A 25,002-nucleotide genomic window follows, 5' to 3' on the forward strand; every position below is an offset into this window, starting at 1 on the left:
TTTGTTCAGGTGCTGCTCCATTCAGGCAGCACGGCTCAACCCCTTTTTGCATTAATATGTATGCTTTTAATGATACATAATGATGGCCAATGATACGCAAGCGTAAGTCCAAAAAGATTGTGCGTTACCACGGCAACCAGCCGGGCCGCGTTCTGCGCTGAGTGCATGTGGTCATGCGGCACACATTATTAGGGCTGCCATAGACCGGGAGAGGTACACACGCACTGTAATTGCCTGTGCCATTCAGCTCTCATGCTTTGTGCGACTTTGAGGATGGATAAATTGCTGCATCTCAGCTATTAACGGATAACTATTATGGAATCATGGCTCGAGCTCTCTTTCTGAACATCATTTTTTATTTATTTGCAAGGCTTTGAGTAAAAAAATATAGGAGCGTTGTTTGATTTAATCAAGATTATGGAACAAATTTCATAGAGTATGTTGGTAAGCATTGACTTTTTGGTTGATCTTTTTTTAATATTATTCGCACATTTGCAGCAGTCAGGACTGTGGACTGCTGCAAATGAAGAAACGTTCATTTTGGAGGCCTTCGTCCCAGAATTTTGATGGAGCGTAGCCCTTACAGAGCTTCATATTTGTAAAAATAAGTGTATGTACAAAATGAAGCTCATTATAATGTTGAAATGTTTTCAAAATCGTAAAAATAAATAAATAAATAAATCTGTTTGTGTGGGTGCATTTCTTTTTTTTTTCGAAACACGTCATGTTTTACAACCGAGGTAGGTTTTCATCTGATTGAGATGATTCACAGGTTATCTCTGTTTCATGAGATGGATGCAAACAGCATGATGCACTTTCTACCTCCTCCTGAGCTGGAATAAATCAAGTGATATGGTGACATCCATCAGGCACTGAATCACTTCTCCTTTATTCACTCAGCCCTGTTTGAGCGGCATCCTGCCAACGGTTCTGAATCATTCATTCAACACATGTAGACTTCCCTGCTGATTCAAAGATCTGCCAGACATTCTCTCCTTCTCTCCCTCTATCTTTTCTCCCCTCTCCATTTCTGATGGAAAAACTCCTCAAGTGTGAAACTCCGTAGCCTCTTGGGGGTTAAAACTTTGTAAAGAGCGCATGCTGAGAAAATGGCAGTCCGTGCCCATGTGGTTTCAGGCTGGTCTGAGGCATGCACTCAGGGAAAACTAAACCAGCCTGCGTCCCTCTGCATCCACGTCTGTCAGTGACAATGACAGGGCCAGAGCTTATTGAAGGTGCTCTCTCTTCACCTGTCACGGATAAAAGCTACTACGCTAAACCACTGAAATAATAAGTCTGTAAATAGTGTTTCTGCTAAGGACAGTGTTTACCAGCACCTTTCTCTTTGAGAAACAACACAATTTAAAGGTGCGTGGCACCTGCTGGGAGATATTGGGAAATGATTTGTAAAAGGTATGCCTAGTGTGATTAGCATAACACATTGAAAATTGATTTTACAGATCTATGCAAAATAAACAACACATTTATTGGTTTATATGTCTCTCTACAGAGTTTTGATGAATGCAGTGTAAGATCAAGAGTTTAAAACAATTTGAAATGGCTCTCTTATGCCTACCAAGTATGCATCTATTAATGAAAAATACAATAAAAACTGTAATATTGTGAAATATTTTTGCAATTTAAAATAACAGTTTTCTATAATATTTTAATATATTTTAAAATGAAATGTATTCCTGTAATGGCAAAGCTGGATTTTCAGGCACCAATCTTCATGTGATTTGGTGCTCAGCTATAAATTTTTCTTATTATCAGTGTTTGAAACAGTTGTGCTGCTTCATATTTTTGTGGGAAATGTGAAGCATTTTTTCAGGACTTTTTAATAATTCAAAGTTGAACAAAACAGCATTTATTTTAAGAAAAAAATATATATTTTGTAACATTTGAAATGTCTCTTCTGTCACTTTTGATCAATTTAACTTGCCCTTGCTAAATAAAAATAATAATAATCAAAAAAGCTATTGACCCCAAACCGAATGGTGGTGTGTTTGAAAATGTCTTTCAGTTTGAGTTTAGAAAAAACACAGTTCCACATGAACTGCCCATATTATTAAACCATTTCAGTATCATATATGAGAAAAGTTTTTGCATTCACCATGTTACCCTTCTGGTTCTGTGCCATTTTAGTTGATGGTTGGAAGATGTTTCGCATTGGCCTTATTACTCGAGCTTCAGTTTAGTTTGTTTTTCATGGCTATGGCATCTTGGCGTGTTTGTGTACCAGCGTAATTGTTCTCTAGTTGTCAAGGAACTGCTAATCAACCATCATAAGCCTCACGTCTGGCATAGTGCTGGGAAAACTACATGCACAACTCATTTTTGTGCATGTTGATAGAAGGGTATTTAATGCAGATACACTCCCAAAATCAATTACAGTGACCATCAAGCTGATCTGAAATGAAAGCAATACCATCTGGTGATTAGAAGTCCATCATATCCTTCCAATGGTTTCTGGTGTCGGAGATGCATTTTAATCACTTGCTGAGTTTTACTAGACTTTTCTTTTAGTAAAAGCAGCAGCATCTGTATCATTTCTCATTGCTTTTTGTTTTTAATCATCGACGCCTGGGCCCAGCGGATCGCCTTTGTAGCTCTCCACCCACTCTGAAACAGCAGGCTCCTGTTCTCCTACTGTCAGCTTAGTTAATAAAACAATTACTCTTGACTCCACAATGTGGCTGATTTGGCATGCTGGAAGCGCGCAAATTCTCAGTTCCTTTAAATTTCATCAGTAACAAAATTAATTAGAGTGGCCACGAAAATGTAATCATTGCTCCCTGGAAATTGAAATAAATTAGAGATGCATGCATTGGGACTGCTCGTTAGCAGTGACCTCGAGTAATTGCTGTATCCATTTGTGAAATTCATAATGGAGTTGAGGCAACTTTGAACTGCGCTTAAATAAAGACTAGATTGCATGGTCCCCAGGGTTTCCGATGAATGCTGAAATTGCTTATTTGATGAGGTAGATACGTGTGTATGTGTGCGGTAGTGTGCATGTTTGTGTTTTCTCATGTTCGGCAAATGTCATGCTCTCCATTATGATTCAAACTTTTAGTCATTTGCAGAAGTAGTGGTGTTCCCCTTTATTGATAAAATTTTTTTAATCCTTCTGCAGGTTTCCTTGAATATTTTTGGAACAATAGCACCTGTTTATCCTTACTGTAAAACGAGCACACATGTAGGAACTAATGAAATAATCTTAAAATTGATATATTTAATAATAGTGGAAATATAACAAGGCTTCCTAACCCTTTCTCAAAACATGCAGAATAAGTTAGGGCACACCTGATTAATAGCAAACCATTTTCTTTTACTCTGGTTCAACTCTACATTGAGAGAAAAAAATAGTTTTGTATAGAAATCAATACAGAGATACAATTTCTATTGCATTTATTATATAATTTGTATAGAAATATATTTAGAAAAATATTTTAAAATATTTACATTTTTTTGACTTTTTTGACTATATATTTAAGTTTATATATTCATTTTAGTATAAGCCTATACATAAAAAGTTGTTGAAGAAAAAAATAAAAGTCTCCTTTTGACTAGTAGTGTATGTGTATACTAGTACTTCCTGAACATTTCCTTACTGTTCTGCAGAATGTCTTGTTGCAATCACATTTTATACTGACTTCCCATCCTGAGGGCCTTATATGAACTGGTCCCATTTTCAGTAAGGTAATGACATTTGACAGTCAAATTGGAAGCACTTCAATCAAGATCGGGATCATTGAATAGCCTGTTATATCAAATTGTTTTGTCATTCACTTAATCTCTGGGCCTAGAATCGAAGCTGGACTGTGTGTTTAGATGTTTTGAACATCATAATTTTAGGCTGATAATTACAGTTGAACAAATCACTCAAGTGTCAAGTGTTCACAATGAAAATATGTGCTACCTTTTTTTGTTTGGCGACGAGAAGCAGTAATCAGTGAGTGATACCCTCTCATCATTCAATAATGTAATGCCAGGCTGGTGGAGTGAAGTGTCCACAATATGTAGACTGGAAGTCTGTTTGTCTCCATCAGGTTGCTCTCCTTCCAGGAGTTTCTGGCTTTTGAGTTGGTGCTGTGCACTCCGGATGCTCTCCTCATGGTTGCCTTCCAGCTCTTTGACAAAACTGGAAATGAAATTGCCACTTTTGGTGAGTGTATAACACTCTTCATAAAACCAGCTCAATATTCTGATTGGATGAGCTTTGTTTCAAGCCGTTGTAAAATGTTCATAAATGTCCACCTGTGATTGCACTCGTTCTGTTTGCATTGGTGGACAAATCAAGTACACAAATCAAGTATTTGAGTAAAAGTACAGATACATATAATAAAATATTAATCCAGTACGAGTAAAATTACTCTTTTTTTTTCTATTTTACTGAAAGTACAAAAGTACTCGATTGTTTATGTACCGAAAGATAGATTTAGCAATTTTATTTAGGCTACTTACTTTAATTTTATATTAGCACATATTTTTTTATAATCCTACTGCTCAAAATACCTGGGATTTTCCCAAAATAACAACTATATGGAGTCAAGATATATTTTTATTGTTGATATGGACTACGTTGACGAGAATAAGGTTCACTGTGAAGCTTACACTGTGATGTACCTGAGAGAAAACAGAGATGACCATCTGATTTTCACCAGGAAGAAAACGTTTTTTGAAGTTTGTTGTTTTGCAGAACATCACAGCTATATATGATATGAGAATAAGCGCTGAAGTTAGGAAGAACTTTTTAAGGAAAATATAATTATATTGATATAATTTATAATGATTTTTTCCTTCTCAAACCTTGTGTGTAAAAACACCCCTGGTCAAATGCCCCCAGAGGGCATCACTTCCCACTTTGATAATTACTGTAGTAACCATGTTCTGAATATCACATGCTTTATTTTCCTCCCAGATCTAGCTGGTTGAATAAAAATATTTGGACGGCAGCAGGGAATTTGAACATGCATGAGTCATTTTATTTAATCTGTGTTATTTTAAGTTTTTTTTTTTTTACCTAAAACTTAGACACTGCTTCATGTGTCTCCATTCAAGCATTTCAGTGGACTTGAATAGATCACTCTTTACAGCAGATTTAGTTCACAAACAACTGACAGTTTTGACCTAAATATGATTTTCTGTTGCAATAATTAATCCTAAATTTCGAAATTAATAACTTACTTTTAGCAACATCAGACGCACAGGCGCTCACAAGACCTTCCGGTTCTTACTTGTGAATTCAGTTCACTGGAGACTTGCACTAAACGGTTCATTTGAATCAGTGAGTTGTCGACTATAAAACAGCTTCAATCGGATCATTCCAGTTCGTAAACGGATTGTTTGATGCGATTTACGAACAGATTTAAAAGGTTAATTGAAAAGAATATTTTAGTTCTTGAACCAGACACCACTTCTGCATGTCGGAGCATGTGAAATGTTTTATATGAAATGTAGTGAAGTAAACAGTACGATCTTACTCTCTGGAATGTAGTGAATTAAAAGTAAAAGTTACTCAAAATAAAACTACTCTAGTAAAGTACAGATACTTCAAAAATGTACTTAAGTACAGTAACGAAGTACAGCTACTCTGTTACGGACCACCACCATATAAATGGGCCTAGTTGTTGTGTTGTTTGACAATGTCAAACAGGCTACAGTTATGAGAATTAACTCTATAACTTGGCAGAAAAGCTGTGTAATAGTAAATGTAAATGTTTTTTGAACATTGGAGTCTTTTATTAATTTACATTTGCAGTGATTTATAAAGGCTAAGTCACTCAAAGCCTTATAAGGCACTTCACTTTATGTAAAAGCATCCCTTTTTTTCCTTTTCTTTTCTTTGCTTTTTGTCTTGTTTTCTATTTTGTGTTTTTTCTTTTGCTTTGCTTTGCTTTTATGTTTTGTCTTTCTCTTTGCTTTTTTTGCCTTTGTCTTGTTTTTTTGTGTGTGTTTTGTTTTGCTGTGATTTTTTGTTTTGTTTTTCTTTGCTTTGCTTTTTTGTTTTTTCTTTGATTTTTTTTCTTGTTTTTTTGTTTGTATGTTTTATTTATCTTTGCTTTGCTTTCTCTTGTTCTTTTGTTGTGCTTTTTTGTTTGCCTTTTTCATCACTAGAATTTCTAAGAATTTCAAGCATAGAAATTAATTTTAAATTCCATTACATGAATATCCTTGTTTTGGCCTGAACTGTAGGCTAATCAGACCAACTGAATGTCTAAATCAGTGAGGCTATCAAGTATAATTCCAAAACACCTTATGTTCAGCCACTGGCCTCAAAACAAAGGGTTAATGTTTAGTAGTCTAATCTGAATGCTTGCTAAGACCGACAGATGCCTGTCACTTAGCGAAGTACTACAGGATCAGTAAAGGTAAAACTCTTAATCAGGTTTATTCGTCCACTGCCAGAGATATTCAAAAACAATCCTTAGTGGACATCAGCATAGTCTTCCACATTACATTCATTGTGGTTATCTGCTTCCAGACGAGACTAAGAACAAAGGATAGTAATACACCAATAATATGAGAAGTTGCTTTTGTAGTTATACTCATGTTGCAAAAGAACTTGGCACAAGAAGAATGCATGTGTGTATCTCATGTGTTAAATTTCCCTGATTGACTTAAATAGTCTAATTTGCCTTTTGTATGTGAGACCTGTCAGATCAGCTCATTTCAAATGCACTACTCAAAGTGTCTAGGCGGAGAGAAAGACCTGTTTTAGTCAATAGGGAATAAGATCAGATAATACATGCACATATGCATAAGTTGTATTGAAATGACTCTGTTATTTAGAGGTGATGTTTCTGTGCCATTCTCAAAAGGTCCCATGTTGTTCATGTCGTCAGTGGTACATCTGGGTTGAGCTGTAATGAGAACATATAGGCAGTATTTGTCTCATACACCTGTTTTTCAACTGCAGCAATCACGTCAACATAAATAGCAAATAACTTCTGACTAAGATTATGGTCATGTCAAAGTCACTTTATAGTGATGTGCTACAGAGGGTAGGAAAATGAAATACCGCTCTGTGTTAAAGTGAACAGGAGACTCCCGTTTATAACCCTCTTAATGTCATTAAAAGCATTAAAGGTCTCTTGCTGTTACATTAAACAGCCTTTTTTTCACCATTTAATAAACCCTGTCATTGCAAGTCATATTATGAAGGGATATTTTTAAGGGTTTGGAAAATTTAGGTTTTAATTAATGAATGCCACCCTCCCCCTTCAACTTCAATTAGGTGAATTAGAGGTAATAAACTTGCAGTGCTGACAGGTTCATAAACACTGATAAAATAAAGGTCTGCAGTAGCTCCATAGTGGAACTCTGTTGTAATGCAATATAAAAAGCATCTGCTAAATGACTGCTTATTGTATATCATTTGCCATAAATGGGAAAAACCTGTTGGAACTCCAGCGCTCCATATGGAGTGCTTCTCGGCAAAACCTTCAACCCCATTTTTCTTTGCTTTTATTGTCATCTTCATTGCAAAGACGTATTTTGCCACTTGTGTTTAGCCTTTTATTTTCTAATTGAATGAATATGTTTTATTACAATTTATATCATCAGCATACGAGTGAACAGTTGAATTGAAAAATGAACTTATGTCAAAATGTCTATTTTTATTTTTTATTTGATGAACTCCAGTTTCGTGTAAAACCTGAGGGGAAGTTCTCCCTCATGATTTGAGTCGATCCAAGAGCAAGAAAATTTGAATTTCTGTATAAAGAGTCAATTTCAATGTCTAAAATTGACAAAAGTCCCAAATCTTAAATATACGTGCTTCATTTGATATAATACATTACATAATGATTTTAATTTATATTTTTTTTATGTGTATTTTCATGTTCAAAAAAATCCGTTTGATGCCTTGCATTTCTTTTACTTGAGTTTTACTTTTAGACCCTTGTTTTGGCAGTACTCAAATCGAACAATGCATCGTTTTGTAACTCAATCCTCAACAATGACATTTCTGATGTCAGGCTTATCTCTGATTTCAGAGGATGTGAAACAAGTTTCTCGGTCAGACCACTATACACCAGCACATCCCCTTTAACTGGAGCTCGGAATTTGTTCAGCTCCACTTTGGCGCCGAGAGGAAGAAACACCTTAACTACGGGGAGTTCACTCAGTTTCTGCTGGTGGGTATGACTGCTGTCTAATTTCTCTCAGATCCACTTGCACCCCACCTCTCCCGCCACATACGCCCAAACACGTTCACTTCATACGATCCCTGTCACATACGTTCCTTCACCGCCGCAGAGCTCAGATCGATGTAATGTCTTGTTTGGTATATTTTGTGCTGGGTCTCGCCTAGATTGACACACAGTTCTGGGCACCGTTTCCCACAGCACAACGAGGCATATTGACCTAGTTAGTCATTAATGAAACACTGGAGTTATATTCCTATGCCAGCATTTGTTTCTCATTAGGTGACGTAACCTCAGTGCAGTCTAGCGATTCCCTTAAAACAGGTAAAGGTTTTCTCCTGCAAGAAGAATAGCAGTATTCCTTTTGTATTTGTGGTGTGCAAGACATTTTCCTATATAGCGTCTAGACCTGAGAGTGGGCAGAGCGGGTGTGAGGGGTCGGCTGTGCCAAGTTTGCATCTACGCTCACTATATCTGAATGAGCTTTTTATATTAAACTTAACTTGGACCAGATGGGTTTTTGGGAGACTGCGAGAAACACGCTGATATTGTGTTTGTGGCCAAGACGGGATTAATTTTGTTTTTGGAACTTGAAAACGATGAAAAAAAAAACATTTCCTGTTTAATTTATTTTCATCGTCTTTGAATTGGCAACTTTTTTATGGTCGTTTGGAGTGATTTGAAAATCGGGTCAGTGTTAACTGTTCGATTTTATCCACTACAGCACTGATACAATATCACGCTGCACTGTAAAAATGAACCAGCAGCTTCATGTACGTATGAGAAAAAAGCTGTAGATTCAGATTTTTTCCTTTATGAATGGATGCTTTTCCAACACTGACTTCATGTCAGTATGACCACCTGCAAATATGACATGTCGGAAATCTGGCTCTGCTGTCAGAAATGGTATTACAGTCATAGCCAAAGGTCTAAGATCCTGCATTTTTCTTTTTTTTTACTTGAAAATAGATGATGAGATCTTTAAGACTTCTCAGATATTTTTAAGCAGCTGTTTTAATGCTAGCGCTTGAATTGAAACAATTGACCCAAACAGAGGTGGCTCATCAAATGTTTTTATTTGAATCCAAAGACAATTAAAGGCACAATAAATGCCTTGGTGGTTTCAGTATTGGCTTTCGGGGGTTCAGTTCTTCTCCTCCCTAAATAAAAAGCATGCTTTTGAAACACTCACAAGTTGCAGTAATTTAAGGTTTTAAGAGACTAACTGTAAACTGTAAGGTTCAGATCCACAATTATGCAATTCCACATGCTTGTGGCTGGAGCGGCACAATGCAAGACGGGAAAAATCTGTAGCCAGATAATATTTTGCTCTACCTCTGCCCTTGTTTTATTTATTTACACTGCTACTGGCATTTCCTCCTCGTTTAAAACATTGTTTGTGTGTTTTCGAAAAGCACCGCAGAATGTACAGTGTAAGATGTGAAGTCAGCTTCTTTGTTTTTCCAGCCTTTGCTTTAATGTGATTTGCAAATATTCAAGTAAGTATGCCGATGTGAAAAATAGGTTAATAATAGTGAAATTACCGGCAACAGTCTGTAACTGTGTAATCGCTGTATTTTTATTAGGACAGTGACATTTCTATAATATCAGAAATAGGTTAGCATGGAGTGTGACATTCAAAGCTTTGACATTTCCTCTAACAGTGTTTTGTGAGCAGACATTACTTCTATACGAAGATAAAGCAGACCTATATTTCTAGCGTTTTGGAGCGGTGGCTCAATTATGCATGAAGAAAGAAAAACGACTCTCTTGAAAAGCCTGAGATGTGTAAGAAGGTCTCCTGATGTGATACTGCAGCCGTTTCAGATGAGAGTTGCGCAATCAACAAAATGAGAGTTTCCTTTCCAAACGTCTTTCCAGCAGATGTCGTAAAGCAAATAAATGAATTGAAAATAAATAACAGCAAACACATAAAGCAGTTATTTCATTGAAACACCATGAGCGTATGAACTGATACTTTTTTAATTTACATTATATTTTTCACATATAAAATAATATATATTTTTTAAATAATCAATACCATTTTTTGATTTTCAAATATAATAAAATAGCATTTATGATTAAGTAAAACAAATTGTATTATAACTGATGCATATAAACCTTATAAAATAAATATTTTCACATATTTTGATTTAGCACAGGGTTCATTTAATCATTATATTTACTTTTATAGTCTTATATTTAATATTTATATATATTCTGCCGATGCTTTAACCATTCAAAGAAATTACTTACATTAGCATTTTTACATAATTAAGGCCAGCTGTGCATAATGGATCACATGCATAAAATCACATGCATGTAATATATCTGTGTGTTTTATTTTTCCAGTACAAATCGCTCCTATTCAGCGTTCTGTGAATTCTGATTGACATGTATTGTGCAGGATTTTCGAGCAGAGACAAGGCCAGGACAGGCACCATCGCCGCTCTGGACTTCAGGGACATAATGGTGACCATCAGACCCCACGTGCTCACACCGTTTGTGGAGGAATGCTTTGTTGCATTGAGTTTGTTTATTTTTATTTATGTTTTAGCTATTTCAGCCAGTAGTTGTACTGTATGACAGTTTTGTGATAGACTTTTGTTTCACATAAACCACTGGGAGATATTTATTTGCTTGGTGTGTGTGTGAGTGGTCTGTTTTATACTCACTCAGTGGAGTCTGTCATTTTCTCCACGGTTTGTGCCCCATAAACCTTGGGATTCTAGGAGCTGTTTGTAAACACACAATTTCGAGGCCATTAGAAATAAATTAAAGACAATGCGCTCGTCAGACCCAGTCTATACACTCAAATCCTTTCATTTAGATGCCTTGCAAAACAAGACAGGAGGTGTAAACATTTCATCCCATCTCCATGAAGGTTTATACTTTTTATGGGCAGGTTTATGCAGAGATTTTACAAATGACATCTTGGTTAAGGAAACTTCAGAGCAGGTCTGATTGTTTTGTGGCTTCAGGTAGACACCACCAGTTCTGCAAAGCACACAGCGCCATCTAGTGAGAGACAATCTGTTCTTGCTTTTCTTTCCAATCCCTCTTAGGCCTGAAGAAAACTATACAAGCAGTATTTTAGCCAAACCATACTTCGTCTATTCTCTGAAATTATTGGATATCTTTGAAAAATTGTACATTTCATAAATGCTTATTATTTCAGCATATTTCAGCCTTTTCTTTTCGCCATTTTCTTTTGCTATCAGAGTGGCAAAGTGACATTTAACACCAAGTATTCTGTCAGATGCTATTTAAAGATTTACCTCATGTTAGTTTTCCACTTTATATGTCCCTCTTCTCATAAAACAGCTTAATTAGAAATGGCCCTGGAGCTTGAATCCCTCTGAAATTACCAGTGTGCCTTTCTGTGAAACACATGTATTTATTTAGCGCTCTGTGGGGTGGAAGTGCTAAAGATGTCGGCGCACTCTAGCTTGATTAATGTTTGGCACTCTATAGAATTCTCAGCTATTTATCACCTCTGTCCCTCGTAAAAGGATGCCTTCGTTCCAATGTCTGTGTGTGCGTCTGCCAGTTTTGCAGGCGGCCGGTGGCAGTACGTCACATCAGGTCAGCTTTTCCTACTTTAATGGCTTCAACTCTCTGCTAAACAACATGGAGCTCATTAGGAAGACCTACACCACCCTGGCAGGCGACCGCAAAGATGTGGAAGTTACTAAAGGTTAGTAATGTTTTTGTTTTATTCCTGTCTTGTTAAGACTTTGTCCTTGCCTCTCTAGATTAGGTCTTTATGTTCCCCAAAAACACAAAATATTACCCACAATGCATTGCTGGAGATTATAAGTTTGCTTTTCTGTGTTTGTTGGGGCAGTATAATTACTTGTATTTTAGAATGTGCGTAATGTAACACACACACACACACACACACACACACACACACACACACACACACACACACTCACACTCACACTCACACTCACACTCACACACACAAACACACAAACACACATACACATACACATACACATATATATATATATATATATATATATATATATATATATATATATATATATATATATATATATATATATATATATATATATATATATATATATATAATGTGTGTAATTTAATATAAATAAATATTGAATTGCATATTTCTCAAATTCTTTCCATTTTCAAAATCAATCCGTTTTTTGTTAGTTCAATTCTTTTCCAATTCCATTTTACACACACACACACACACACACACACACACACACACACACACACACACACACACACACATATATATATATATATATATATATATATAAATAATAATAATAATAATAATAAAAAATATATATATACTATATAAACTTAAAAAATAATAATAATGACATGTTAAATTGCTGATTTTTACTCACTAACACTCATTTTCATTATTTCTATATATATTTTTAATCATTTTGCATAATACATATGTAATATTACTGTCGTAATAAGTCATGTTTAGCTCATTAGAGGATGATAAATAACTTTGAAAAACTTGTCAATAACCCATCAAGGAGGGCTTTTAAAACAAAGCACCTAAAACCTTAAAAACCCCTTGGTCTTTGTCTACCTGGCCAACTGCTGACCTGTGAAACAGCCTCATAGTCTGGCTGCAATGGAGCTCTGCGTCTTGGACACACACTCTTGCTGTACACACCCAGCCTTCGATGCTATCAGCCCTGTGGAGACCGGGCCAGGGGTGGGGAGACTACATTTACCGCTGCTGTTCCCACAGAGGCTGTAGGTCGCCATTGGGCTCCGCTGGGACCTGTGCGTGCGAATTTCCATGTCTACTTCTCTTGTTGACCCACAGCTGATTGGTTCCGTATGTTTTGAGCAGTACGCCGAAGCATAGTTTCGTCATTGCAAAAGCCATGGTTTGCTACACCGCATAAAGGACACAGACTGAAAAAAAGAGCCTGCAAATGTATAAAAACATTTAATGTGGATCATCTTAATGCTTTTCTAGCCATTCTAAAGTAGAATTTCATCTCACCTATTTCATCGCTTCTGTGTGATTTCCCCAAGTTACTTTTTCCGCTGTGATACCTCAAAGATTTTGTAGAATCAAATATGATTTTTGGCAGGTGGAAAGCTCTTGGCGGCATGTTCTTCACACTTATCAGTAGCTGGTGTTTGTTTTTGGAGGGAGCTGAAGAGACGGATGCCCTGCGTGATCTTTGATTGGAGCGTTCTTCACACTTCACAGCGTGTTTAAGGCCGGGGTAAGCTGAGCTGGCCTTCATTCAATAGGCCTCTGTGTAAGAACACTTGCTGCCTTTTTCAGGCTAGTCACTCTATACCAGTGCAGAGGGAATCCCACTGTTAACCGGCCTGTGTTCCTTCTGCTCATTACCACTCTGCACTTAACCTACACAACCAACTGGTAGAATTTACTAAATATTTGAATTAATTATTTACTACGTGATCCGGTAGGGATTACTCAGTGACACTGAAATGTAATTGGCTCGTAATACTCTATGAATAAAACTTCAAATCAAGTGATTTTTATTTTAATATAAGATGGCGCAGGGTGTTGTACATATAGGGTCATTTTAAATGAAAGCATGTAACTGGATTCCTCCATTAAGAGCTCTTCTACAAGGCTGTTAGTGAAGGCCACTGAGGAAGTAATTTTACTGTTTATGATCATGTGATTCTGAGCGGCATTCATGCATTTGGAGGTAATTTGAGATCTTACCTCAACTGTTATTGTGCACCTAAGGATTACTTGTAGAAAATATTTGTAGCATTTTTTTCTATAATATATAGGCTGTATGTGACCGTACTGTCCGACCATACTTCGGAGTGTTTACTTCAAGTGCTCTGCCCTTCTGATTGACTGAGACACAGCAATGCTCACTTTCAAACGTAATTCACCCGCTGACTAAAATATATTCAGTGCATCCACTGAAAATGACCTTGCTAGCAGCTGGATAAAAACTGATGAAAGTTCTGAGAAAAGGTTTTGCATCATTTGTTTGCAGATGCCATTTGCTTTAATATTTTATTTAGTTATATTGTCATATTTTTCAAAGTATTGCTTAAAGGAATAATTAATCCCAAAATGAACATTTTGCCATCATTTACTCACCCTCATGTCATTCCAAACCAGTAAGAGTTTCTGTCTTCTGTTGAACATAAAAGAAGATATTTTGAAGAATACTGGTAATCAAACAGTTGATTGTCCCCACTGACTTCCTCAGTATTTCTTTACATAACTGTGGAAGTCAATGAGGGACCAACACCTGTTTGGTTCTTCAAAATATAATCTTTTGTGTTCAACATATAAAAAATAAACTTGTATAGGTTTGGAACAACATAATGGTGTGTAAATGATGACAAAATGTTCCTTTTTGGGGTGAACTATTCCTTTAAACGAAATTCACTTTCGTTTAAAAAATTCACTCACAGTTTAAAAGTTTGTATATATTTTTTAAGAAATTAATAGTTTTATTCAACAAAATGCATTAAATTGATTAAAAGTTAACAGTAAAGCATTTTACATTGCTATAAAAAAACTCTATTTCAAATGAGCACTGTTCTTTGTAAATTTCTATTCTCTAGAGAATCCTGCCAAAATGTTAAGCAGTTTCCTTGAAAAAAATTAATCTGTACAACTTTTTTCAAAATTGATAATAATAAGAGATGTTTTTGATCAGCAACAAATCAGCATGTTAGAATGATTTCTAAAGGATCATGTGACACTGAGCTTTGCCATCATAGGAACAAATTACACTTTAAAATATATTCAAATGTAAAACTTATTTTAGTAAGCATAAATGAAAAAAAAACAAAAAAAAAAAAAAACTGGCCACTGTGTATTTTTGTAAAACAAGCTTGTTGATTACTATAAATGAATATTTAGCATTAATGAAATGATTCTGTATTTTCCCTGTTTTGCAGAGGAGTTCATCATTTTGGCCAGGTGAGGTGACCCCTATGGAAGTGGACATCTTGTTCCAGCTGAGCCGAGAGGGTGAGGGCCCTGCTGAATCATCGTCTGAGAGCCTCTCCCCATCAAGAGGAGGGTTCGAGGCTCAGCCATAACATACTTCAGCTCAGCCTGTGTTTCAGAGCCCTCTAGCCACTCTCGCCATCTAAAAACAGCTTTGTTTGACTCTTCTGTAATTATATATGAAAAGTTTTCTGGTCTCTCTATTCTGAGTCTTGTTCTGGCAATTGCATAGTCGATGATACATGACTCTTCCTATTATTGTACAGCGGGAGGTTTTGAACACGGTCCAGCTTGTTCTAACTTTCCTGCAGCATGTAGCAGCACACATGTTTCCACACTACTGGAACTGCTGCAAAGTTCTTACCAGAACAGTAATGAGTATGGAAGTATATTTCCAAAATATCTGCTCTGAGCCATAGAGCGGTGTAATCATGGTGAGCTAAACCCCTCTTTCCAAAACCAAAGATATCACATGAACATTTTTGAAGAGTCAGATGCCACGACCTATGAACTGACTCATGACACTACTGGGTAGGTCTCAAATGGTGATCAGGAGTTGCTTTTTGGACATTATTATTTCTTTGCAACGTGATACTGCAATTACCTACCTCACTTTGAGTCAAGATGTTGGAGGTTTTTACTTGCGAGGGTTCACTATACCACGTTTCCTTAAACATCTTTGAGATGTTGTGTTCTGAAAAGGCAGAAAAAAAGTTTGACAGTTTATTTATGCCTGCCCATGTTTTGGGTTTTTTACAGAGGTGTTGGTTTAGTTGACATTGAGAAGATTGCACTTCTGGAGGAGGGAGCTCTTCCTTACAACCTTGCTGAGATTCACAGAAACTGCTCACCCCTCAGAAACTCGGAGTATAAACTTATAATTATTAAAGATTATAGTCATTGGTATAAACTGGGCCTTGGTCCACATATGTTTGGGACACTATGATACAATGATACGCTATATTAAAATATGCACTTTTCCTTTTCCTGCATTTTTTAAGACAGACAGATAACACATGCATCATGACATTCAAACATATCCAAAATGTAATAAAGCCACTAAACACATGCAATATAGATGTATATTGTGAACATATACTCAAAACTTTAATGTCAGTATGGTTTCTACCAAGACAGGCAGTTCAAAAATAAATTAAAAAAGTACAATTTAAAATATTTTCTTGTTTTAATATAATTTAAAATTAATTAGTGCATTTATTTTGTAATTAATTCAATTTTATCATTTATTCATGTGATGGAAAAGCCAACATTTTCATCATCATCATCATTACTCCAGTAATGTCAAATGATCCTTCAGAAATCATTCTAAAATGCTGATTTTCTGCTCTAGAAACATTTCTTCTTATTGTCAAAGTTCAAAACAGTTGTGCTGTTTAAGATTTTTGTGGAAACTGCTACGCTTTCTTCAGGATTTTTAGGATGAAAAGAGAGTTCAAAAGAACGGCATTCATTTGAAATATAAATCTTTTGTAACATTATAAATGTCTTACTGTCACTTTAGATCAATTTAATGCACCCTTGCTGAATAAAAGTATTTATTTCACCAAAAAAAAAAAAAAAACCTTACTGAACTGACAGCAAACCTTTTTGAAGAGTAGTGTATAAATGAATAAATAGCTAACATAAAGGAGATAAGCAGAAGATAGTTACAAATAAAATCTCTTTAGGCATTTTCTTCATGAATTTACAGTACTGATTTTCTGAGAAAAATTTATCAGAAACTTGGTCAGAGTCAGACATGACAGAATTTCTGATAAATGAATGTAGTGGAATTTATCACCAATTCTGGGAATGTTTCCTGTACATGAATTACTTTGACAGTGATTGAACGATTTTGACTCTCTGGTTAGCACACTTGTAACTGAAATAGCGAGCGGATTTGGACACACCCGTAGTGCATTATTCTATTTTTTTCTTTGTTTGGTCATCGCAGAAATGTGACTTCTATATCCTTAGATAACTCGCCAAATCACATCTAAATGCAATATTTTAACTCCTATATTGATGTTATTGGTTCACTCGTTTTTTAATGTCTCGGTTGTTAAAGTTAAAGATATGTTTTGAGAACTTGTGTTTATAAGTAAGTGCTTCTGTTGGACGCATCATTTCCAGCCCCTCTGGATTTTTCCGTCAGCTACTGCTGAGCTCTGGTCTTCGCTTTGACCAGAGCAGTGAAAGTAGAGAATATCTGAATCTGTCATCAGCACACACATCACACGTATAAAAAGCTGTAAATGAAACGCAAGCCCAGCAGTCGGGGGAAACTTATCAACGTCTGATGGGGAGATGAGGGGAAATGAAAACAGACAGAAAGGCCTGAAGACTCTATAGGGAAAAGAAAGAGAGTGTGTCTGTGCCTAGATATTCCTTCTTTATTTTATCAGAAGTACTGCTTCCAAACACATTGAGGGCTGAGTTATTCCTCCGTGCAGGGCCATACGAAGCGGGGGCCTGGGACAGAGACGCCAGTCCCACCACAATGAGCTGCTTTGGGCTGTGGTCTGGCCTTATGGGCTGCTGGCCAGCTCTCCCTCACCACTCCCCCCAACACAGTTCATCCCACAACCTTAACCCCTCAGTGAGTCTGGCAGGGGGGCGCAGTTACCTTGAGGTTCCTGACAGGTGGTCTCGGGTAGGCAGGGCAACTGTATCTCTGGCGGGGAACGCTTGGATGGTTCTGGCTGGCCTCTCTCTAACTGTGGGGGTACAGCCGTGGCTAGAGCACTGATTGAACCCACTTGATTGTGGTTTCTGCTTCTCTCGAAGAACACTATGATAAAAGCAGCATTTCTCATTATCTGGGGAAACTGGATCAAACTAAATTAAGTATTTTATTATGCTGTAAAATCCTAATGTTTCTTTTTCTCAGTAATTAAACTAACAAAATGCTGAATGAAATTATGTCAGCATTTAGTCAGAAGTTTCTACATGCGCATTCTTTATATTTATGTGCAATTATATTATATTATATCATATTAAAATGTGCTGTCTTCCCTTATGAAACAAAAATATATTGCAGTATATTGGAAAATATCATGTAATATATTAGGCATATTCTTATATATATATATTTTCTCCAATATATTGCAATATATTGAAAGCGGCAAACATTTGTATATTTTGCAATATATTATATAATAAATGAATCATCAATATATTATTAAATGTATTCAAATATATAAAATATTAGAAAATAAAAAGGGAAAATAATATATTACAATATATCACAATATATTTTAAGGAATATATTGGTAAATATATTTTCCTTTCGTAAGGGTTTCTATTCTATTCTATTCTAGTCTAGTATTCTGAGAAAAAAAAGCCATTATTTGCTTTTGATAACAGCTTTTCAACTTTTCATTCATAATCTAAGTACCATTTATATGACTGATAACTCAACATTTTTAAAAAGCATAATGGTGGCAGTTCTTTGTGTTTTTTCTGTCCACAGCAGTCTGGTGGTGATGTGTCTCGCTCCGTTCTGCTTCAGGTCTCTGAGTCGGCGTACAGGTTCACCCTGGGCTCTGTGGCTGGAGGTGAGTCAGTCACAGATCATTGTGCACCACTCCTTCACCTGAGCCTACACCAGCAGCAGCCCCTCCTCCACATGAGAGACAGCAGGACTGGACAAAAAGAAAAACAAAGCCTGCCCTATTGCCTTCTTAGGGGGCTATTTCTCCAGTTTAATGAGGTTATGCACCACGGGAACCTCCTGGGTGGATTCTTTTGTACCTGTCAGTGATCAGAGGTGTGTGTGTGTTGGACTGTGTGTATGTAAGGAGGTGGTGCTTGGCCCTGTGTTTGGCTCCAGTCTGGCTCTCTCAGAGGAGACAAGGTAATAAGGAGGTAGTGCAGGGCGACTCACTCTTTAATTAAGCCTGTCGGTGCTGTATCCCCTTTGTGTCCACCCCAAAGTTAAGATAAGAATTGACTGATGTTTTCTTCCAAAATATCCTGACTTTTTTTCCGTTCATTCTTTTTTTGTTGTTGTTTGATGTGCCCTTCATCAATGTGTCCCCCTTCATTAGCCTGCACATCTCTGAATAGTTGAATAGTTCACCTAAAAACGAAAATTTGCTGAAAATGTACTCACTCTCAGGGTATCCAAGATGTAGATGAGTTTGTTTCTTCATCAGAAGAGATTTGGAGAAATGTATCATTACATCACCGATGGATCCTCTGCAGTGAATGGGTGCCATCAGAATGAGAGTCTAAACAGCTTATAAAAACATCCTAATAATCCACAAGTATTTAATCAATGTCTTTAAGAAACAAATTGACCATTTTAACTTTAAACCATTGCCTCTGGCCAAAATACCAATCTGTAATTCATAATAACACATGTTTGTTTAGAACGGTTTTAGACATTTCACATGCAAGTAGAGCTTGATCTGTGCACATTTCTCTCCTGATTCAGATGAGATGACTTCACTGGAGATGCACAAGAACAGCTATGACTGTTTCAAGAAGGTCGTATGCTACGAGGGCTTCTTCGGCCTCTACAGAGGTCAGTGGCTTCGTGCAGCCAGGCCATCGGTGACGCACCAACAAAAAGCGTTTTCATGAAAGCCAGGCGCAGGTCATCTTCCCTCTGACCTTACCTGCTTTGAAGAGATTAAGTCTACCTTTGCTGCTTGAGGGGACAATGTGCAGAGCATGAAAGGGCACATACCAGCACAGGAACTTAACAATGAAGAACATGAATGCTCTACGCGGTCAATGGCGCTCAGATAATGAGTATCTGCTCTGCTTTTAGAGCTGGAACATGAGTTTTTAAAGCATTCTGTGAGGTCACAGATTCAAATTGTGATTGCAAGGCACAATTGCCATGTGACCTCCATTGAGAACACTAACTACTGGTATTTGTCAATCATAAAGCTGACAAAAGAGAGGCTGAGATCTTCATCACCCCTGCAGAATTATAACGGGATGGTATGAAAAATCAGTTCTCGTTTTGACCGAGCGTATCAGTGCTTTATGACAGAGCGCGCTAGATTTAAAGTGCTTTTGTTTTACATAAAAATAGTTTTTAAACAAAGAAAGGGGGCAGTCCAGGCTTTTTAGAATGCATAAAAAATACCTTAAAGACCAACACAAAGTTTACTGTACATTTAGTACACAATTGCCATCTTGATGTGAAATGGCAGATTATTGAGCCTCATGATTTTCAATGCAACTAAAAAAAAAAAAAAAAAAAAAAAAAAAAAAAAAAAAAAGACTAATGCTTGATAATTAGGTTAAACTATTATTGCAGGTAAAAAGAAAAAAATATATTTAATTTTATATTTAATTTCATTTTATTTTTATTCTAAACGATCTTTAGCATATTTTTTCATCTTTTCTTGTCAGATCCCTTAATGCAGGGCATATTAACTATTATTTGAGGCACAAATTTGCTCAGGCAAAGTCACACTGATTGTTTACTGACAAATGAGATCCTTAGAAATTGGTAAAGACAACAGCCGATGATGTCATTATCCTGGCAAACACTAAACAATCAGCAGCATGCAAGAACAATAATTGTTTACAGGAATTGCAACGGATGATTACGTTTGAAAACTATTTTTTCCTAATTCATCTGCTTGTGTATAGACACACGAATGCACTCCGTAGGCAATGCATGCAGGAAATGTTTGTATTCATCTATCTGTGTGGCCTATTTACACTCGTATACTATGCCCACATTACTGCGCTTGTTTGTTACAGCCGGGGGCGGGTCATCAATTTCAAATCAGATTATTTCGTTTATTTTTGTCTAAGCCAAAAATCTGCGTTGTAATTGAGGGCTGTGTAAACTTTGGTTAAGGCTGTTTTTAAAGGGTAAAAGAGTTTGTAGTACCGTTAAGTTTCCAATATTGAAACACTCCACATCAATAGTGTTCATTAGTGTGTGGATGATAGGGAATTGGAGACAGCACTGCAGCTTTTATATTGAGGAAAATCGTGCTTTCCTTACCCCTGTCTTTTTTAATCAACTTGTTTTCTAATTATAGGCCTCGTACCGCAGCTTCTGGGCGTGGCTCCCGAGAAAAAGCCATAAAGCTTACAGTAAGTGCTCTGCCTTCACCACATCAGCGTGGCCTCTTAAAACCCAAGCCCTTAACTCTTCAGTAATACACCCCTCTGTTTCTCCCACCCGCCAGTGCCTCGCCTCAGCCCATTGAAATAGAAGGGAATCTGTTTTCTGTTTGATCTCCTGTCAAAGCACTGTGCATTCTTGCATTCTTGACTTGGGCATCAGCAGGCTCACTTATACTTTATTTGTCACAATTGTGAATTTTAATCTTACAATCATGAATATGTATCTAACAGTGGCTTCTTTGTGTCCTATTTGCAGTTTTTATATCACAAATGTATTTATTTTTCTTCTTGGAATTCTGACTTAATATTTTACCCCTGTGAACTTATATCTCGTAATTGCAGCTTTTTATCCAAAATTTTAAGTATATGTCAAAATGTCTCACTTTGTCTTAAAATTGCAACTTATATATATATAATCTTATATATATATCTTACTTTATATCTCAAAATGGCAACTTCATATAAAAATTGCAACTTTGTTTTTCACAATCGTGACTTAATCTCACAGTTGCCACAATATGTCAAAATTGCAACTTTTATATATCAGATTTTATATCTCAAAAGTCTTACCTCATATCTCAGAGTTGTGATACAATTGCCACTTTATATTCCAAAATTTCAATTTTAGATCTACAAATGGCAACTACAGTATATAGCTCAGAATCCTGACTTGATAATTATATGATTTTGTATTTCAGAATTGCAACATAATTTTTTCACAGTTGTGATTTTCTTACAGTTGGGACTTTATATTTCAAAATTGCAACTTTATAACTCAAAATTGTGAATTTATATCTCCTAGCTGTGATTTTATTTATTATGATTGTGATTTCAGTATATCACAGTAATGACAAATTCTTTGTAATTGCGACTGTCTCACAGTTTTTTTTTTTTATTATTTATTCTGAGCCACAAATAGGCTACCATAAGAAAATCTTGGGAAAGCACAATTCACTGACAACCTGCAATCCAGTTTAAATGGGCACTACTGTACTGTATAGTGCAGACTTCTATAGATGTGCCCATTTAAATTACGTTACTTTTGCACATTTTCTTAAGTGAATTGGGTGCTAAAACAATCCCAGTACAACATGCAAGAGGCATTTGAATTCTGAAAAAAAAATTGCAGAACTTTTTGCAGATTTCTGTAGGTGCTAAATATAAAAAATATCTGCCATGAAGTTCTCTTCCTCCAAGAAACTGTAGATATCTGATGCTACATTGTTTTTTTTCACAGGTGAATGACTTTGTGAGAGGAAAGACTATGCAAAAAGACGGTAGCGTTCATATACCTGCTGAAATCTTGGCTGGCGGATGTGTGAGTAGCTTTATTCTTTGATACGCAAACATATAATCCATACATCACACTGTAACAATACACTGACAATAAAGAGTTTAGTTTTGAATGTCAGTGGGCTTTGAGGTCTAAGCCTTGGCCTGAGGGAACACTTCTCTCCTTTTGTGAGGTGATTGAAAAGACACTTCAGCCCCATCAGGGTTTGAAAACATGTATAAAACACTTCTCCTCTGTCATCTCACCTCTAAATCATAGTCTGCTGCTGCCCCTCACAAGCACTAACAGGGAATCACTTACCCTTTTCATTAGAAGCGTACAGGTGAAACTGACATTATTAATACATCGATTACATAAGCTTCAGTTCATTCTTGTCTGAACTGTGTGAAGGCGAATACCTTCAGTTCGGATTTCAGAAAGCAGTAGCCTTCCTGTTTGTGTCATACCCGAGACCTGTCAAAACCAGACCCTGCTTCTTCAAATCTGCCCTGACCCAGGTCACTGAAAGACCCTCTTTCATATGACAGTGATCACTAAAACATTTCTGCACATGTGGGTTTCCATTTAAAAGTGTCACAGACTCTTAGATGAGTGTGAGTGTCGATTATACCGACAAGAGTGCATTTAGCCCACAAGATCTCGGCTCTGAGATATGAAAAGAGATGGCTACGGAAACATCAGGTTGGTTGCAGATGAAGTCAGCTCAGAAAGGGAGCTTGTGCCACAGAGATGTGTTTTTCCTCTTCTGATTTCTCTGACAGCTCCTTTCATCCCGGCCCGAATCCCCGATGTTTGGCCTGGCAGGATCCGCTCCCTTTCTCACGCCTGTACACGCGCCGCGTGCTCAAAGCCGCGTTTATTGACACTGCAGCCGCGGCAAATCAAATCTATTTATTTGGTTTGTGAGGGAAAAGACTAGACTGCTGATTTGCACACCGTGAATGTTCCTGTCTGAGGGAGGAGAGTAAAAATCACAGAAAACGAGAGGGGGGAAAGCAAGAGATGTTGAGGGTCATGGAAGTGCGGTGATTCAAATTTCACGTTTTTTTTTTTTAACGTTTCAAGCTCATCTCCTCTCACATTGCAGATTCTGAATTAGGCCCTTGACTGTTGGCAAGAGTTGATCATTTGGTAAGAACAGCACGAGGAGTTGGCTGGATTCTTATCTGGTTGTGTGCCGGCCTTCATTTTAGGGCTGGGTTACTCAAAATACTCGCGTAGCCAACCTAAAGTGCTGTAGAGAGCGGGGAAAAACCGTGGCGTGCATACAGTGACGCTTTGTTCATTTGCTGTGGGAGTTGTGTAATTTAGCCTGTCCGCTGTTTCTCAGCATTCGTAAAGGTTTGTTAGTCTGTTGCGAAACTTTTTTTTATCACCGTGGTCTCATTTCTACATGAAAACGCTTGTGTAATCCCATTTAAGTGTGAGGAATGTGGACGAGTATTAATGAAGGGAGTCTAATGTTTGTGTCTGGCGGTGAGCTATTGTTTTTAGAAGACTGTAGTATTTTGTGTGTGTGATGCTAACGTGCTCGGTCTTCAGTTGCGCTCATCTCTCCAGTAAAGAGTGTATTAGGTATCTTCCCCCCCTCAAACACACACACACACACACACACACACAATCACGCTCTCGGTGCCTCTGGGGATTACCTTGCCTTGTAATTACCACCGAATTATCAAGCCGACGCTGGCTCACTCTGCACTCAAATCGCATTTCTTGCAGTCACGTTGCAGCACGTGCGTCCCGCTCTGGGATGATTGATCTGTTGTCTCCCTCTAACCGATGTTATTGCTTGCTTTTTGCTTGTTCTCTTTGTGTAACTTTTAAAATATCCAATTAGTACCCAATTAATGCGGCTAATAGCCTGGCCCGCTCCTTAGTGCATTGTTCCTTGCCAAAACAAGGGGGGAAAAAGATTGCTTTCGGCCCTGATGCCATAATTAACCATAAAAGATTACTTTCCACATAAATAAGTGGCATTTTCCATGAATAGGGTACGCAATAGGATGAGAAACTCGTAACTACTTAAAAAAATAAATAAAATTGTTCAGTGAAAGGAAGTGCTTAACCTTCCGAAAATGTTGATTTGTGACTTGTGGGATTTGGCCTTTTTTCTAGCAATAAACATGAATTAAACAAAAATTAAATACACAACTTTTGTTTATGACAACTTTTTTTTCCCATAATTAATAAAAAAACTGGTTTAAGAGTGAGCTTCATGCAATAAACACTACAGTTTGTGTAAAAGTTGAGAATATGAGATGTGATTATTTATCAATAATCTTGCTGTAGAAAAGATCCAAATAATTTTACCATTTGGGTGTCACAAATTAAATGAATGTTATATCATTTTTTTAATTGGTGATTTGTTTCTGTCACAGGGTTGTGTGCAAGTCAGCTATCATTAAGTTTTTAGTATATGAAATTCAAACCTTTTCTCACTATGGTGAAAATGAAAAAGTTTAATTGTTAGATTCAATACA

General features: G+C 36.8%; 1 pseudogene; it reads left to right on the forward strand.

Annotated features, from left to right (window-relative positions):
- LOC113120181 (calcium-binding mitochondrial carrier protein Aralar2-like) overlaps window positions 1-25,002 on the forward strand; it is a 40,227-nt pseudogene that overhangs the window by 4,991 nt on the left and 10,234 nt on the right.

Source organism: Carassius auratus, chromosome 19 (genome assembly GCF_003368295.1).
Source record: "Carassius auratus strain Wakin chromosome 19, ASM336829v1, whole genome shotgun sequence".
Taxonomy (NCBI): Eukaryota; Metazoa; Chordata; class Actinopteri; order Cypriniformes; family Cyprinidae; genus Carassius; species Carassius auratus.